This window comes from Erithacus rubecula (genome assembly GCF_903797595.1).
Source record: "Erithacus rubecula genome assembly, chromosome: Z".
Lineage (NCBI taxonomy): Eukaryota > Metazoa > Chordata > Aves > Passeriformes > Muscicapidae > Erithacus > Erithacus rubecula.
Window position 1 is genome coordinate 9251499 of NC_136661.1, and position 11548 is coordinate 9263046.

At 40.0% G+C, this 11548-nt stretch overlaps 1 protein-coding gene across 2 annotated transcripts in view; it reads right to left on the minus strand.

Annotated features, from left to right (window-relative positions):
* FAM169A (family with sequence similarity 169 member A) overlaps nucleotides 1-11217 on the minus strand; it is a 37549-nt gene extending 26332 nt beyond the window's left edge. Inside the window, exon 1 of one of the 2 annotated variants that reach the window (XM_079330033.1) lies at nucleotides 11014-11217. The gene's annotated coding sequence lies outside the window, so the exon portion shown is untranslated. The remainder of the gene's footprint in view (nucleotides 1-11013) is intronic. The other variant, XM_079330032.1, reaches the window with a different exon arrangement.
* Between the last annotated feature and the right edge of the window lie 331 nt (nucleotides 11218-11548).

The window sequence follows — 11548 nt, forward strand, 5'->3', positions numbered from 1 at the left end:
ATCTCAGAGCGTATGAAGAGAGATGCATGGTACACACAGCTCCCAGCTCACATGTGGATTTGAGAAGGAATCAAGAGATCTACTCATCCCCTTGGAGTTCCTCAATAATTAATGACACAGAATTGCAGGAAGATAACCCAAAAGCTATGTTATTTCCTACAGTATGTCAGAGGGCTTAAACACAGCTTAAAACTGGCTTTGGTGCCTTTATCTCAGAGGAAGGGAAGTGGTTAGGATGACAGACAAGGATTTAGAGGAATTTCCATCTGTATCACAGGCTTCATGTGAACACAGACATGTTACTTGATCTGCCTGAACTCCTCTACAAAATACAAATAATCATTACCTCAGAGGGATCAGTGTGAAAAATACTTTACTGAGATAATGAGATATTTGATCAAACAAATATCAAAACCTGACAAGTATTGGAAATATGCAATTACTTACACAGTACAGCAGCTCATTTTCCTTAAAACAATAAAACAGTAAAAAAAATAAAATCACAAAAGTCATCCAAGGCCTTTTCAACATAAGATAGTTACTGGGACAATAATCATGTGGGTGAAAAATCTTCCCATTTAAATTTGTTTTTAATAATAAATAATTATAATTTAATTAGCTGTTTGGATTGTTTTTTTCTTAAATTGTGATTTGCAGTTTAGAGAACAGGTGCAAGGGTGCTCAAGCCATCACCTGCAAAACTTTCCTGCTAAACCAGGAAAACCAACTTAGACCTAGCCTACAGGATACAAACACAAGTTCAGTCCTGTGATGAAGCTCAGGCCTACTCAGACCTGTGAAAAATATTTGACCCAAGCTTTGATCTATTCCAATGAGTGCAGTACTGAATCACCAAACCCCTCAAGCACTGCCATGCATTTCCTACAAATCATCACAAACCTTAAGCAAGTTGTTTTAAAAATATAATCTGTGATCCTGCCAGACTAGCTGTGAGATACACCTAGGCTCATATAATGAGACATAAATAACAAACTAAACATATATGTCCACACATACACCAGCTCCAGGGAAAGCCAAGCCAGGACTGCAGCAGTTCCAGACTGATGATGCACCAAAGCAGTAATGACCTTGATGGGAGCAGCAGGAGCATCATTTTGCTCACTTGCAACATCCAGTTGCTGGTCTGGTGAAAGCTGTGAAACTACATAAAATTTGCAAGAAAATTTAAAAATTTTTAAAGTAGTCTTTTCAGTCTTCTGGCTTCCACCACAAAATACCTCATCTACTACTTCTAGAACTGCTAAACTCTCTTACCAGTGATTCTATTAACAGACAAATTACATTAAAGTTTCTTTGCTTTTAATACCGGCTGGTACATACAGCATTTTCATTTTGTTTCTTCTTTATTCAACATCAAATACTTTAAACTGAGAGAAGTTGTTTCTGAAGTACTTTTTCTTATTTCTATAGAGTCTGAGATACTTAAGTGCATAATTTCCTATTATAAAAACAAGTAAATTTTAAACCTATGCTAAGATAATTCAACACTTAAATATGTTTAAGAGAGTACATGCTTGGTTTATCATGACTCAACATAATTGAAACACAGAGAAAATCTGTCCCATAATTATGTATTTAGACCACTATTGTAACAAAGCATTTGAGTTTTATAAACATCCCCCTCTTAAAACTCTATTAATTTTAATCTGTAATAATATGTACATTGACTGTAGGAAGAGGGAGATGTTCTATGAAAGAGGTGTTAAAATTTTAAACAATAGAGGGTTTATTAGAATTTCTTGAAAACTGTACCAACTTGATATAGCAACAGTAATATACTGACCTGCCACATTGAATAGGCAATTCAAGCTTTCTCACCCAAATAACCCAAAAAACCAGTTATTTAGAGGAGGTTTTCTTGGGGTTTAAGTCACAAATTTGTCAGTTGAACAACAGGTCTTCAAACCATGATCCATATGTTAGCACTAAGGCATATTTCCCTGCAGTATAGCTTTTTTTCACATTTTTGAGAATGTAGGCTAATAAATACAAGATCTTGACAGCTCAGATAGACTTACTATGGTTTCCTTTATTTTTTTCTTAAAAGGAGAAATAAGATTTCTTGTGTGGTTTACTTTTGTTTAAAGTAACAAACTCCAAACAACACATATTCATATCCTGCAAAATCACACACTGAACATTAAGGAAAGACACAGCAGTGTCTAGAAATTGCTGCCAACATCAACTGAGATCTCTGGATTAATATACCAGCCACATTACCCATAATCTGCTTGAAGCAGCTTATGCAACTCTGGTGTTCTATCAGACACACAAATCAAAGCTGTTGATTTGAATACAAATAAACAAACAAAAACAACAAACCCTTTCCATTCATCAATTAGCCACACAATGTACCTTACATGTACAGCACAGAATTATGAAATCTATATAGAGGATTCTATTCCCCAGCAAGAATTATGGTGAAAACTTCTAAATGCTGGGTTTGAGCACTTTCTTATCAAATGAAACATGGACAAAGACAGAAAGAGAAATAGTCCTCCACATTAAAAAAAAAAAAAAGTAATGGGATCTGATTTCTTTCATTAAAGGTGACAGGGCAATATTAGGAGAAGACATGCAACTTCTCTCTCAAACTCACCTGAGGTAGGGAAGATTCTTACTCATGTGCCCAATTAGCCACCTGTGTAACATCACTGGCATTTTACTCAAGTGATTTAAATTAGATATTATAAATTAGACAGCTTATTTAACCAATGACTAGGTCTCAGGTATACAAACTACTAGCAAGCTATTTACATTTTCCTACAGTCGCATTAATGAGATTATTGTCTGGTTTTTTGAAGAGCACTTCCTTCAGTAGGGAGTTTTGGACGCTAATATGCACAAGTGTTTCCTACAATGAAAATGTGCCAGAGATATAGTAAATTAGAATTCTATCTTTGAGACTGATCAAAATAAACACAATTAATAAATTTGGAAAATTGGGTTTTCTTAAGGAAATCTTTTGGAGTGTGAAACACAGGCCTCTTAAGCTCCTCAGAGAAAGAATAAAATGCAGGGTTTTAATTAAAGGCCTTACAGAAGTTAAAATATATGAAGCCAGAGAGACATGAAATAGAGGTGTAAGCTTTAGTTTTAAGTAGAAATATTATTAAGTTGCATAGATATGAAATAGAAGTATAAATCTTAGTTTTGAGTAAGTAAAATGTTTTAAGTGCCTTAAGGAGCAAAATCCTTAGAATTTAGTGTAAAAAAAGTTTCAGTGAGAGGTCAAAAACATAGTTTTAGACATAATAAAAACAGTAAGAATATTATTTACATTCCTCAGACAGGACAGGCTATATGCTCAAGTTATGCTTAAACTTTCATATTATAATCTAGAATTCTAATGGGTTTAGAAGTGCTTCAGGTTTATTTTTAGCTCATTGGGTAATTTGTAAATAAAAATCCATATATTGGAGTGAGAGCTCTCTCACTCTCTCCCTCCACCATCACCAACATTATCACCACATGAGAGAGGAACAGAAGAAGAAAGACCAGGGAGGTTCTGCCTCTGCTCAGGACTCTGTACCAGGCTGCAGCTTCTGCCTCTGCCCAGGACTTTATACCAGGGAGCTGCTTCTATTTGGGACTCTATACCTGAAAGTTTCTATCATGGACTTGAACAATTGGGACTCTTTGTCTTTTGAGACTAATGTGCCTTTATGATAAACAACTTTACAGCAACTAACAATTGCTCTTTTGAAGATATAAACCCATAACAATCCCAACAAAAATCTTTCATGCCTTCCTTTTCAACTACTCTGATTCAATGTGACTATATCCATACATAAAATGAAAACCATTCTAGTTGTGTTTGAAAATAATTAACAGATACAGCCAGGTAGGATTATTACTTCATTAATCTGCCTCTCTCTGACGTATATCTAGTGTTTCCACTGTTCAGCACTCACTCTTCTTTCTAATTTTTACCTTTCCTCTAACTTCCCTTCACTGCATGACAAACCTGTTTAGGGGCTAGGAAAACAACACCAAACCCCACCCAGGCACCTCTAATGACCCACCTTTCCTCTCTGGCAAGCACTCTTTCTCCCTTCCACCCCTTGGCATTTTGAAGCAGTTGGTGTGCAGTTCCCCTGCTCCATCCTCAGTACCCTCCAATTCGGCTCCTCCCTCCAATTCTGCTCCTCTTTACACCATCTGCTCCTAAAGACCTTAATGATCTTCCTGCAGCTCAGCATTTAGAGCCCCCACAGCTTCTCTTCACAGGTGGCTGATGGGTCACCTGGGACAGACACTCAATTCTTACCCCTGCTCGTCTTCTACAATTTCCATAGGTTTAACTCCTGCTTCTCCCAGCATCTAACAAGGTAATGCTCTGAAGCTTAATTTGCTTTTTGATATCAGAAAATCATCTCTTACACCCACTTGGCACCCACAATTCTCAGCAACTTCTTCCATTTTCAAACATTCATATCCTCCTCTAACATTATCCCACTGGTTTGCAAGGGCCATCTCATAACTACATCTAGTGGTTTCAGAGAAAAAAAAAAAAGCTCTTTTTTTACCATACTTAGAAAAAAATCAAAATGGACAACAAAACCCACTAAATCTGGGTAGACAATTGGTGGACTATCAAGCCTTACATAACTAATCTAACACCACAGTGAGACTGGAGTTGCAGTAAACCTGTGCACGCATTTGCATCTATTTTTAAAATGTTTGATTGTTCTGTCCTATCCCAGATCCTCACAACTGGGGTGGACGTCAAAGCTGCACAGCTTAGATCAGCCAATCACAGATCTGTGCTAGCACAGTCTAATGAGTTACTCCTCATCAGCTAAAGAACAGCTACTCTCTCTGTGCCTGCTTTGAGGATATTCCATACGGAAATTCAAGTGATCGTGTCCATGGCTACTAACAATGAGGAGCAGGTGATTAATCTTTGCAATCACAGTCTCCATACCCAAACAGTTACTAAAACAGTTGTCTGAACTACAATGCCACATGAAGTGTGGCTTTCAGCAGACAAACTGTAGGAAAATTCAACAGTTAAGCAGTATGCAATCTCTTTTTTCCTTGTTTAAATTATCCGTAGGTGGTTTTGCCTACTTTTTAATGTCATTTGCAGCAGGAAACTTACAACTAGGAAAACAGCATATAAATAAGAAAGCAGAAACAGCCTTGGTTTTGTGGTGATTCAAATGAAAATGTAGAAAGGGGAATAGGAATTAACATGAGATGTTTCTGGACAGAGAATTGAATATAAATCAGGCTGCAACAAGAGATCCCTGCCAGCCAGTCATAAAACTTCCCTGCAAACTAAAAAACACACCAGAATTGAGATATTTCAGACTCTTACTGTATGACCCTATGGCCCATTTACAACAGCCTGAGGATCAGAATTCTGAAAGCAGTACGACAGTAAATATAACACATTTGGAGCAGTGAAAACTTAAACATCATCACAAATTAAAAATTTCTATTTTTCCCAGAAAGAGAATGGGCAGCCATCTCCAAATTCTCGATCCAACTCCAGTACCTTGAAGGTACCACAATTATCTTCAGAAGATGACAGATAGCTAAACATACAGCGTTTAATATGAGCAAACTCTGAATTTGAACCTGCTGTTTGTGCTCAGTGTTCAACTGTAGCAAGTTCTTTCAGCTGCATTGTGCAAGAAATGATGAACTATAACAATTATGAATTTCACATGCATATTCACTAAATAGTTTGTGAATTTACCAAAACAATAGGGATCGCTTTAAAAGAACTAGGAACACAGATAATTAGAAAGAATTTAACCTTGCCTTTCTCAAAGGAAAGGTAAAGTGAGAGTCACATGTCATGATTATCATGCACATCAAAAACAATGTTCAAAGGCTTTTAGACAACATGCTTGTGCTACAGACAGGATAAGGAGTCTTTAGTGACTGGTCTCAGACTGAGACTCATGTTATGAAGAGAGATTACAAATTACTATCCCATGTTAGAGACCATTCTCACAAATACAGTAACAGCTATAATCACCTCCATATATCCATGCAAAAGAGGACCATCAGTGCCTCAGATTTACAAAGGCCACAAAAACTGACTACCTCTGTCTAGCTCACAGATGTAGCCAGCAGTGACTATGTTTATCTTTCTCATCCCATCTTCAGAAGTATGGTAAAAAGGCACTTACGGACTAAAACTAGAAAATGAGAAGTAAACACTATCCTCTAAAAAATAAGCAATTAACAAAACAACATGCAAACCTAGTATCAATAGAATTTTAAAGCTAGAAAAGAGACAGGCATCTTGTAAGCTGCTCCAGCTAGTAGGAAAAATAAAAGTCAGGAAAGTTTGGTACTTATTTGTGTAGAAATCCTGTTCCCATAACAAAGGAAGATTAAAACATCTAAAAGAGTATTTCATCGCCCAGAATCAGAATCAAGAATCTGCTCAGACTGAATCAGCTAATTTATGTCTCTCTTCCTAAAAATTAATTTCTTCTCCCCAGTGTTCATACTTCCTTGTCATCCAAGCCAGTATTTAACAAAATCCTTAGCAGATTGATTCCCAAGCAGCTCTGTGTTTGCTTGTTGTTTCAGTAGTCTCCAGACTGCCACAGTCTACCTGTGAATGGTTAATTTTTTTCCTCTCAATTGCCTGGGTATAGTCACTGCTGGATTTGCTCTACCTGTGAAAGCAACATTGTAAAAACCCATTCCATTCCTGTGCACCCACAAGGTATCACTAAACACATTACTACTGACCCAAGATCTATGACTACAAATTTTAGCAAGAATGTCTCTAATAGCAGAAAGGAATTCAAGCACAACCTCCTCCCTGGTGTTATCTGTCCTCAACTCCATCAGCAATCACCCTGACATTCCAAGAACTCACAAGCTTCTGTTGGCATAATGTATTTCCCTTGCTTCTCACTGTGATACATATTTGTAAGATTCAAACTTTTTAGCTATATCTTATAGTACCTAGGCTATGTTGTAACAGGCACACTTGAATTTTTGAAAAAAACAAAACAAACAAATTACTTTAAAAGCTTCAATAACTTGTCTTTTCTGGAAATGCAGACATTACTTTATTGTTAATGGTGGATTAGGGCAAGGCAAGTAAGCTACTCATACTTCTGAACATACCATCTTACTGTACTTTGTAAAAAAAGCACACAAACAAACAAAAACCCAAACCAGCAAACAAAAAACCCCCAACAACAAAAAGAACTTGTATTAGTAGAACAAAGTATTAGTTCTGCTGACTCGTTATACTAACATTAAATCAGTGCTCAGCTTAAGACTGAGTTGCCGGGAATCAGCTTATTACCTCCTGCTCCTTCAAAAAACTCCTTTCTTCAGCTTCAGACTAAATGTTGACAACATAAACTCCCCGTGTTTGGATATCAAAAGAAATAAATTATTCCAATATTTTTAAATCCTATAAAGTTGTCTGTGCTGCACTGAGGTAACATTTACATTTCTATTCTTAAACTCTCCTGCTATTTTATCATCATCAACTCACAAATTATTCAAATACCCCAGTTATGGTTACTGCTGAGTAACTCTACAACAGCTGTGACAAGTATTATTCAACCTAGAAAACATTTCTATTTGCAGAATTTGCTGCCTGCAAAAGAACCAGGTAAAAAACTGGTCTTCCAGCAGCACACTTGCTAAAGCACACTTCACACTTTTACACCTGGTGTTTTAGAAGCATGAAGCCAGTTAGGGTGAAGACAGCATTTCATACCATTTGAAGCTCACCAATTCTCCGTGCTGGGGAAAGGCTGGTGCAGCTGCAGGCTCACAGCCACTGCCACACCAGAACTTCTGAACTGGCTGTATTCTAGCACTGCCTCAGGGGCTACAGGCTCGACAGAGACCACACCTTCACTGATCACTCTCTCTCTTCAGTAATCCACAGAATTAAACAGGTTTGTTTGGAAACCTTTATTTTACACGTGTTGATGAAGCCTAGGAGAAAGGGTAACAGTGAATTCACTTCACCTTGGTCCATAAACTATTTCTAATCACAAGCAGCAGCAAGAGATACTGGCCCTGTGAATATGGAGGTCCCCTGTTCTACAGTATTCTGACATAAAATGTTAAAGTACAGAAAATAAAGTACAAGACAGAGACAACTCACATTTGAAAACAGATCAAAAAATCAAAACTATTAATTTGAATAGCTGCACAACACATTCCAGTACACAAGTCAGAGAAATGGATTTTTCTTGATTTTCAATTCAAGGAATAATTTAGAACTTATGAATTCATAATTTAAAACAGTAGCAGGTTTTCCAGTTTACTTTGAAAGCCAAGAAACAGTTTTGTTAGTCCTGACAATTCTCACTCATTTTATTGGGATTTTAGGAAAGATTTGAAAGCTCACAACTATTGGGATGCGATTATTGTACATATTTTAGAAAGCTATTCAAAAGTTTTTCTGAAAGCTCAGACTCACAGGAGAACATCAACTAAATTTATAATGATTGAATAAATATATGCTGTCACATCCCATTGTTCAGGAAAAAAATTTTAGCAATAGCAGACAAAAATGCAAGAGTATGAGAGAATAACTATGAAGACACAGCATATACCATTTTGGTTATGCTTAAAACAATGCAGTAGAAAAAACACATTAGAGCAGGCTTTTCTACTCAGACTTGTTTAATCCATACTGCAACACCTGGAAGCATAAATTTGAGAGGAAGGTTGAATTCTGATTAAATTATTTGTTTTTTAAAATCCATTTCTATTGTGAGAAAAAGGGTTTTTTTTTTTTTGTTTGTTTGTTTTTCAGGAGGTTACAAATTGATTACCTAAGAGACATGCATTGAAAAGCAGTTCCAAAAGGAAGTGCACATCTCTACCACTGCTACCTAAAACATGCAGAGGTAAAAGGATAGTTTAGAAAGATAATTGGTAACACATTTAAATGATTGGTACTACTTGACATTCACTGATGGGAGAAAATAGAGACTTATATCTAAGAACACAAAGCAATTGAAGGGCTCCTCAACTATTTCTCCAGCACTATCAAATCCCATGTTCATCTTTTAGCAATTTTTGTATCAAACATGGAAAAAAAAAAGGCATTAATAAGTGTCAGCCTTAATATAGCAGTGTACTTCCTCTGTCTTTCACTGGCAATGACCCTGCACTGGACTAGATATGCAAGTACAACTATTGAAAACAAATTGTGTCTATACATCATGTGGAAAAGAAGAGCTTGAAGATCATTTTGAGCAATATTATCTTTACAACACTAACAGAATTAAAAAGAAAAAAACCCACCCACATGTATAAACCTCTACCCTTTTGATTATTAAATCAAAATTAGGTATTATCTACCTTGATGTGTATACTGAAGAAATTAACAGTATTTTCCAATTTGTTTTGCAGAGTAATGCCCCTTTGTAAAGTATCTACTTATGTAACACTCCAAAAAGAGTTCTGGATCATGCATTGGTAGAGATATTGCAAAAGTACAGTAGATCACCTCTCACAACAGGAAAGAAAGACACTGTAAAACATTTGATTTCGTACAAATAAAATTATAATGAACATCAGACTGGAGAAACAAGGAAAGGACTTAAAAACCTGCCTATATATCAGCAGTTCAAGAAAACAGTTGTAATTGAGATGCTCACTAACATTAATTTAAACGTTAATTGTTAAACCACTCTCTGCACTATTTTTTTTTCAGTAGCCACCTCAAACAGAGGTTAATGAAACAAGAAAGGTACCAGTATGGTTGAGGAAACAGAGAGAAGATGCACACTATACAGTTTGATGGAGGAGGAAGACCATGATCACTCTAATCTGCAGCAATCTTTTATAGGTCCTCCAGTGAGGCAGCACTGATTTTATTATAATGATCACTCTGACACAATACTTATTCCCCATACAAACTGGTGGGCTCTATACTAGCCTGTGATCAATGGTGCAGCCCAATGCATAAAATGAGTAAGTGCAGTTACACAGAACAAGAGCAGAGTTCCCTCCTCCTGCATACATGTACACAAAAAAGCAAGTATCAGCTGAACGGTGTCTCCACACCAAATGCTAGTTTTCTAAATTTCTAATTATTAGCAACTGAAAACTCCACAGCTCAGGAGAGCTTAAAGATAATTCTTTAATTATTTCCTCTAACCAGAGAATTAATGCATGTATTAAATTGGTGAGCTAATACATTTGGTTTTCCATTAATGCTGGAAAAGCCTTTTGCTCCAGCTCTCAGTGCAATCCACTTTCTCAGGCTGCATTTAACGCTCGTAAGCAGGATAGCAGTGCTACGTCAACGGATATCTTAGGCAAGATGCTTCCCTATGTTTTAAGAGGAATGAATCAACCCTACCCCGAAATAAAATACCAAAAGACTCACACGTCTCATGCAGGAAAACAGGAGAGTGTGCGTGTGTGCAGCTGCGCGCGTCCACATGCATTTGCACACGTACAGATGCACAGAGCCATCTTTGTGGGAGACAGCAACTGTAGCACCGCAATTACTGTAGCTGCACATATGTTGAGGTGTACGGATGTGCAACGGCTCTTCACGTGTGTGTGCCTATAATGCGTAAATTTCAACACTACAATAGAAGACCCCACAAAAGATGGTTGGTCCCGGCCAACACGGAGTGGTCTGGGCCAGAATTCACACGGAACTCGGCGTGCCGCAGCTCCGCCAAGGCCGGGGGAAGCGCGGGGGGTCGAGCCCGGCCTGCCCGGCCCCACCGCCCCAGCGAGCCGCGCCTGCCCCTCGCCCGCCAGCCCGGCCGCACCCGGCGGCGGCGGCGGGCCCGGCACTGCCCGCGGCGGGAGCTGCGGCAAGGACGGCATGCGGGCGGGCACCTGGCTCCCGCGCCGGGCGAAGGGCCGGGGCAGCGGCCAGCCCGGCCCGCCCTCCCTCCCTCCTCCCGCCGGGCTGAGCGCCGAGCGCCGCTCGCGTCCCGCCCGGCCGGGCCCGGCCAGGCTGCGAAGATGCGGCACGCCTCGGCAGGTTACCCGCGACACCGCGCCGCGCCTCACCTCAGCCTGCCGCGGCGGCGCGGGCACAAACGGACAAGGGGCGGAGGCGGCCGGCTCCCTGACAGCGCTCACGGCACACCCCCGCTCACCTCCGGCTTCGCCCGGTCCCGCTGCCCGGCGCCTGATATCATCCCCCCCGGCGGCCTCCCCGCCCCTCGCCGCTGACGCACTCCCGCTGATTCGCCTGGAGCCGCCGCCGCTCGCCCCGCGCCGCGCCGCCCGCCATGACGGTGCGGGAACCCCGCATCGCCCCCCCGCTGGCGCCGGGCTGTGCTGCCCGCACCGCCGCCACCGCCGCCGCGGTGTCCATCACCGTGCCGACCATCACCGCGGGGACCGTGCCGTCCATCACCGTGCCGACCATCACTGCGGTGGCAGCCCCGCTATCTGTGTCGTGGTCAGCCTCATGGGCAGGTGTGGTACCCGCACCATCGCTCACCACCGCTGGGCTGGTGGCACCTCTCCTGTGGCTCTGGCATAGATATCTGTGATACTTGCAAAGAGGAAGAAGAAAGGTCATGCGTTATCTCCTAGT